The sequence below is a fragment of the Theropithecus gelada genome, chromosome X, assembly GCF_003255815.1.
Source record: "Theropithecus gelada isolate Dixy chromosome X, Tgel_1.0, whole genome shotgun sequence".
NCBI classification, from domain to species: domain Eukaryota; kingdom Metazoa; phylum Chordata; class Mammalia; order Primates; family Cercopithecidae; genus Theropithecus; species Theropithecus gelada.
The window spans coordinates 151,411,322-151,417,064 of NC_037689.1; positions in this window are offsets into that span (position 1 = coordinate 151,411,322).

Below are 5,743 nucleotides of genomic sequence, written 5' to 3' on the forward strand. Positions count from 1 at the left end.
GACACAGACATGTTGAGAGTAAAAGTATGGAAAAAGATATACCAAGCAAACACTGAGCATAAGAAAGCTGCCATGGCATCATACTAATGTCAGGTAGAGCAGAATTCAAGACAAAGAGTATTACTAGAGATCAAGAGGGACAGTCATAATGAAAAAGGAACACGTAATCAAGAAAACACAACCATTTCAAATATATAAGAACCTAATCTACCAAATATATGAAACAAAATTTATAGGACTAAAGGATTCTAGATACAGATAAATCTCCAAACATACTGGCTGACTTTAACATTCCTTTCTCAGTAAATGATAAAGCAAATACGAAAACAATCAGAAGAATATAGATTTGAACAACACTATCAACCTAATTGACTCAATTGATATATACGGAACTCTACATCCAACAACAGCAGAACACATATTCTTCTCAAGTGCAGATGGAACCCCAACCAACATAGACAGCTTCTGGGCAATCAAGCAAGCCTCAATAAATTACAAAGGGTCAAAATCATACAAAGTACGATTTCTGACCACAATGATGTTGAATTAGAAATCAACAACAAAAAGACATCTAGGAATTTTCTAAATATTTAAGTATTTTGAAATGAAAAAATATCTACTTCCAAATAACCCAAGAACCAAAGAAGAAACCCCAAGTAAAATTATTGGTAGAGGCTGGGCGCGGTGGCTCACGCCTGTAATCCCAGCACTTTGGGAGGCTGAGGCGGGCAGATCACAAGGTCAGGAGATCGAGACCACGGTGAAACCCCGTCTCTACTAAAAGTATAAAAAAAAAATTAGCCGGGCGAGGTTGTGGGCGCCTGTAGTCCCAGCTACTCGGGAGGCTGAGCCAGGAGAATGGCAGGAACCCGGGAGGCGGAGCTTGCAGTGAGCCGAGATTGCGCCACTGCACTCCAGCCTGGGCGACAGAGCGAGACTCCGTCTCACACACACACACACACACACAAAAAAAAAAAATTATTGGTAGAACATATTTTTCACTGAATAGAAATGAAAACAAAATATCAAAATTTGGGAATTCAACAAAACAACTGAGAGGAAAATGAACTACTTATATTAGAAAAGCAGAAAGGTCCCAAAATAATTATTTAAGTTTCTACTTTAAGAAACTAGAGCCAGTCACGGTGGCTCACACCTGTAATCCCAGCACTTTGCGAGGGCTGAGGCAGGCGGCAGATCACGAGGTCAAGAGATCGAGCCGATCCTGGCCAACATGGTGAAACCCCATCTCTACTAAAAAATATAAAAATTAGCTGGGCATGGTGGCGTGTGCCTGTAATCCCAGCTACTGCTACTCAGGAGGCTGAGGCAGGAGAATTGCTTGAATCTGGGAGGCAGAAGGTGCAGTGAGCCAAGATCGCACCACTGCACTCCAGCCTGGTGACAAAGCGAGACTTCATCTCAAAAAAAAGAAAAGAAAAAGAAAAAGAAAAAGAAAAAGAAACTAGAAAGGAAAGGGCTAATTAAATCCAAAATAAGCATAAGGGAGGGGATAATAAACAGTATAAATCAGTAAAATAGAAAAAATTAAAAAGAGTAGGCAGTACATAGTGGCTCACGTCCGTAATTTCAGTGCTTTGGGAGGCCAAGGTGGGAGGATCACTTGAGGCCAGAAGTTCAAGACCAGCCTGGGCAACAGAGCGAGACCCTGTCTCTACAAGTAGCTAGGATTACAGGTAGTCACCACCACACCTGGCTATTTTTCTTTTCTTTTCTTTTTTTTTTTTTTTTTTTTGAGTCAGAGTCTTACTGTGTCACCCAGGCTGGAGTGCAGTGGTGCGATCTCGGCTCATTGCAACCTCTACCTTCCGGGTTCAAGCGATTCTCCTGCCTCAGCCTCCCAAGCAGCTGGGACTATAGGCGCATGCCACCATGTCTGGCTAATTTTTTTTGTATTTTCAGTGGAGATGAGGTTTCACCATGTTGGCCAGGCTGGTCTCAAACTCCTGACCTCAAGTGATGCACCTGCCTCAACCTCTCAGAGTACTAGGGTTGCAGGCGTGAGCCACTATGCCCGGCCTCTATAAAAAAATTTAAAATTAGCCAGGTGGACTGGGCGCGGTGGCTCATGCCTGTAATCCCAGCACTTTGGGAGGCCGAGGTGGGTGGATCCTGAGGTCAGGAGTTCAAGACCAGCCTGGCCAACATAGTAAAACCCTGTCTCTACTAAAAATACAAAAAAATTAGCCGGGTATGGTGGCACGTGCCTGTAGTCCCACCTACTCAGGAGGCCAAGGCAATAGAATCACTTGAACCCCGGAGGCAAAGGTTGTGGTGAGCCGAGATCACACCATTGCACTCCAGCTTGGGTGACAGAGTGAGACTCCATCTCAGAAAAAAAAAAAAAAAAAAAAAAAAGCCAAATGTGGTGGTGACTACCTGTAATTCTAGCTACTGGGGAGGCTGGGGCAGGAGGATTGTTTGAGCCCAGGAGTTTGCAGTTGCAGTGAGCTATCATCACACCTCTGCACTCCAGCCTGGGTGACAGAGTGAGACCCTGTCTCTAAACAAACTAGGAAAAAAAAAAAAAAAAACCCAAACAATATCACAAAGCAAAACAACAAATGAGGAATAAACGGGGCTGGGCACGGTGGCTCATGTCTGTAATCCGAGCACTTTGGGAGACTGAGGTGGGTGGATCTCCTGAGGTCAGGATTTCGAGACCAGCCTTGCCAACATGGATGAAACCCTGTGTCTACTAAAAAGACAAAAACTAGCTGGGCTCGGTGGCAGGCGCCTGTAATCCCAGCTACTTGGGAGGCTGTGGCAGGAGAATCGCTTGAACCTGGGAGGCAGAGGTTGCAGTGAGCCAAGATTGTGCCACTGCACTCTAGCCTGTATGACAGAGTGAGACTTCATCAAAAAAAAAAAAAAAGAAGGAGAAGGAGAAGGAGAAGAAGGAGAAGAAGAAGAAGAAGAAGAAGAAGAGGAAGAGGAAGAGGAAGAGGAAGAGGAAGAAGAAGAAGAAGAAGGAAGAAAGGAGAAAGAAGAAAGAAGAAGAATAAATGGATCAAAACAAAATCTGCTTCCATGAAAAAATCAGGCTGGGTATGGTGCTATTCCCAGCACTTTGGGAGGTGGAGGCAGGTGAATTGCTTGAGCCTAGGAGTTTGAGACTAGCCTGGACAACCTGACAAAACCCTGTCTCTACACAAAATACAGAAATTAGCCAGGTGTGGTGGCTCATGCTTGCAGTCATAGCTACTAGGGAGGCTAAGGTAGGAGGATCACTTGAGCTCAGGAGGTCCAGGCTGTAGTGAGCTGAGATCTCACCACTGCACTCCAACCTGGATGACAGAGTGAGACCCTGTCTCAAAAATAAAAAATAAAGAAAAGAAAGAAAGAAACGAAAAGATCATGGGATGCCGAGATGGGTGGATCACCTGAGGTCAGGAGTTCAAGACCAGCCTGGCCGACATGGTGAAACCCCATCTGTACTAAAAATACAAAAAATTAGCCAGGCATGGTGGTGGGCATCTGTAATCCCAGCTACTTGGGAGGCTGAGGCAGGAGAATCGCTTGAACCCAGGAGGTGGAGGTTGCAGTGAGCTGAGATCACACCACTGCACTCCAGCCTGGGCAACAAGAGCAAAACTTCGCTTCAAAACAGAAAGAAACAAAACAAAAAGATCAATGAAATTGATAAGCCTCTAGCCAGACTGATCAGAAAAAAAAAATGGAGAGAAGATACAAATTACCAATATGAAGAGTAAGAGAGAGGGGGGCATTATTACAGATCCTACAAAAATAAAAAAGTGATAATAAGAGGATGTTGTGAAAAACTTATTCCAATACATCCAACAACTTAGATGAAATGGACAAATTCCTTGAAAGATACAAATGGTCAAAGCTCATTTAGGAAAAAATAGATAACCTGATTAGCCCTATATCTGTTAGAGGAGTTGAATTTATAACTGAAAAAAATTCTCGGCTAGGCGCGATGGCTCACGCCTGTAATCCCAGCACTTCGGGAGGCCGAGGCAGGTGGATCACGAGGTCAGGAGATCGAGACCATCCTGGCTAACACAGTGAAACCCCTGTCTCTGTTAAAAAATATATATACAAAAAAATTAGCCGGGCGTGGTGGCGGGTGCCTGTAGTCCCAGCTACTCCAGAGGCTGAGGCAGGAGAATGGCGTGAACCCGGGAGGCAGAGCTTGCAGTGAGCCGAGATCACACCACTGCACTCCAGCCTGGGCGACAGAGTGAGACTCAGTCTCAAAAAAAAAAAAAAATTCTCTACAAACTCTTCCAGAAAACAGAAAGAGAGAACACTTCTCAACTCATTTTATAAAGTCAGCATTATAGCCATCCCCAAACCAAAGATATTACAGAAAAGGAAACTGTAGACCAGCATCTCTCATTAATACAGATGTAAAAATGGTAAACAACGGCCAGGCGCAGTGGCTCACGCCTGTAATCCCAGCACTTTGGGAGGCCAAGGCAGGTGGATCACCTGAGGTCAGGAGTAATAGCAAAACTCCGGCTCAAAAAAAAAAAAAAGAAAAAAGAAAAAAAAAGAAACAATTCAATACTCACTTGTGATAAAAGCTTTCAGTATACTGGGAGACAGAGAGAGACTATTCCTCCTCCCCACCAAAAAAAATTAAAAAAAAAAAAAAAGAAGTTACAAAGTACTACGTACTCATTTATTTATTTATTTTTATTATTATTATTATTTTTGAGATGGAGTCTTGCTCTGTCACCCAGGCTGGAGTGCAATGGCAAGATCTCGGCTCACTGCAACCTCTGCCTCCCAGGTTCAAGTAATTCTCCTGCCTCAGCCTCTGAGTAGCTGGGATTACAGGCGTGCACCACCACGCCCGGCTAATTTTTGTATTTTTAGTAGAGACAGGGTTTCACCATGTTGGTCAGACTGGTGTCCAACTCCTGACCTCAGGTGATCTGCCCGCCTCGGCCTCCCAAAGTGTTGGGATTACGGATGTGAGCCACTACCCCTGGCCCTTATTTATTTATTTATTTTTATTTATTTATTTTTTTTTTTTTTGAGACGGAGTCTCGCTCTGTCGCCCAGGCTGGAGTGCAGTGGCCAGATCTCAGCTCACTGCAAGCTCCGCCTCACGGGTTCACGCCCTTCTCCTGCCTCAGCCCCGAGTGGCTGGGATTACAGGCGCCCGCCACCTCGCCCGGCTAGTTTTTTTGTATTTTGTAGTAGAGACGGGGTTTCACCGTGTTAGCCAGGATGGTCTCGATCTCCTGACCTCGTGATCCGCCCGTCTCGGCCTCCCAAAGTGCTGGGATTACAGGCTTGAGCCACCGCGCCCGGCCTATTTATTTTTTTTTTTTTGAGATGGAGTTTCACTCTTGTCACCCAGGCTGGAGTGCAGTGGTGTAATCTCGGCTCACCACAACTTCTTCTTCTTTCTCCTGGGTTCAAGTGATTCTCCTGCCTCAGCCTCACAAGTAGCTGGGATTACAGGCGCACGCCATCATGTGCGGCTAATTTTTCAAAATACTACATACTCTATGATTCTATTTATATAAAGTTCTAGAAAAGGAAAATCTATAGTGATAGATCAGTGTTTGCTAGGCTTTCAGGTAGGGGAAGAAACTTGACTGCAAAAGGCCACGAGGGAACTTTCTGGAATGTTCAAAATATTTATTCTATGTCATGACTGTGGTTGTGGTTACATGACTGTATGCATTTGTCAAATCTTTTTTTTTTTTTTTTTTTTTTTTTTTTTTTTTTTTTTTTTTTTTAA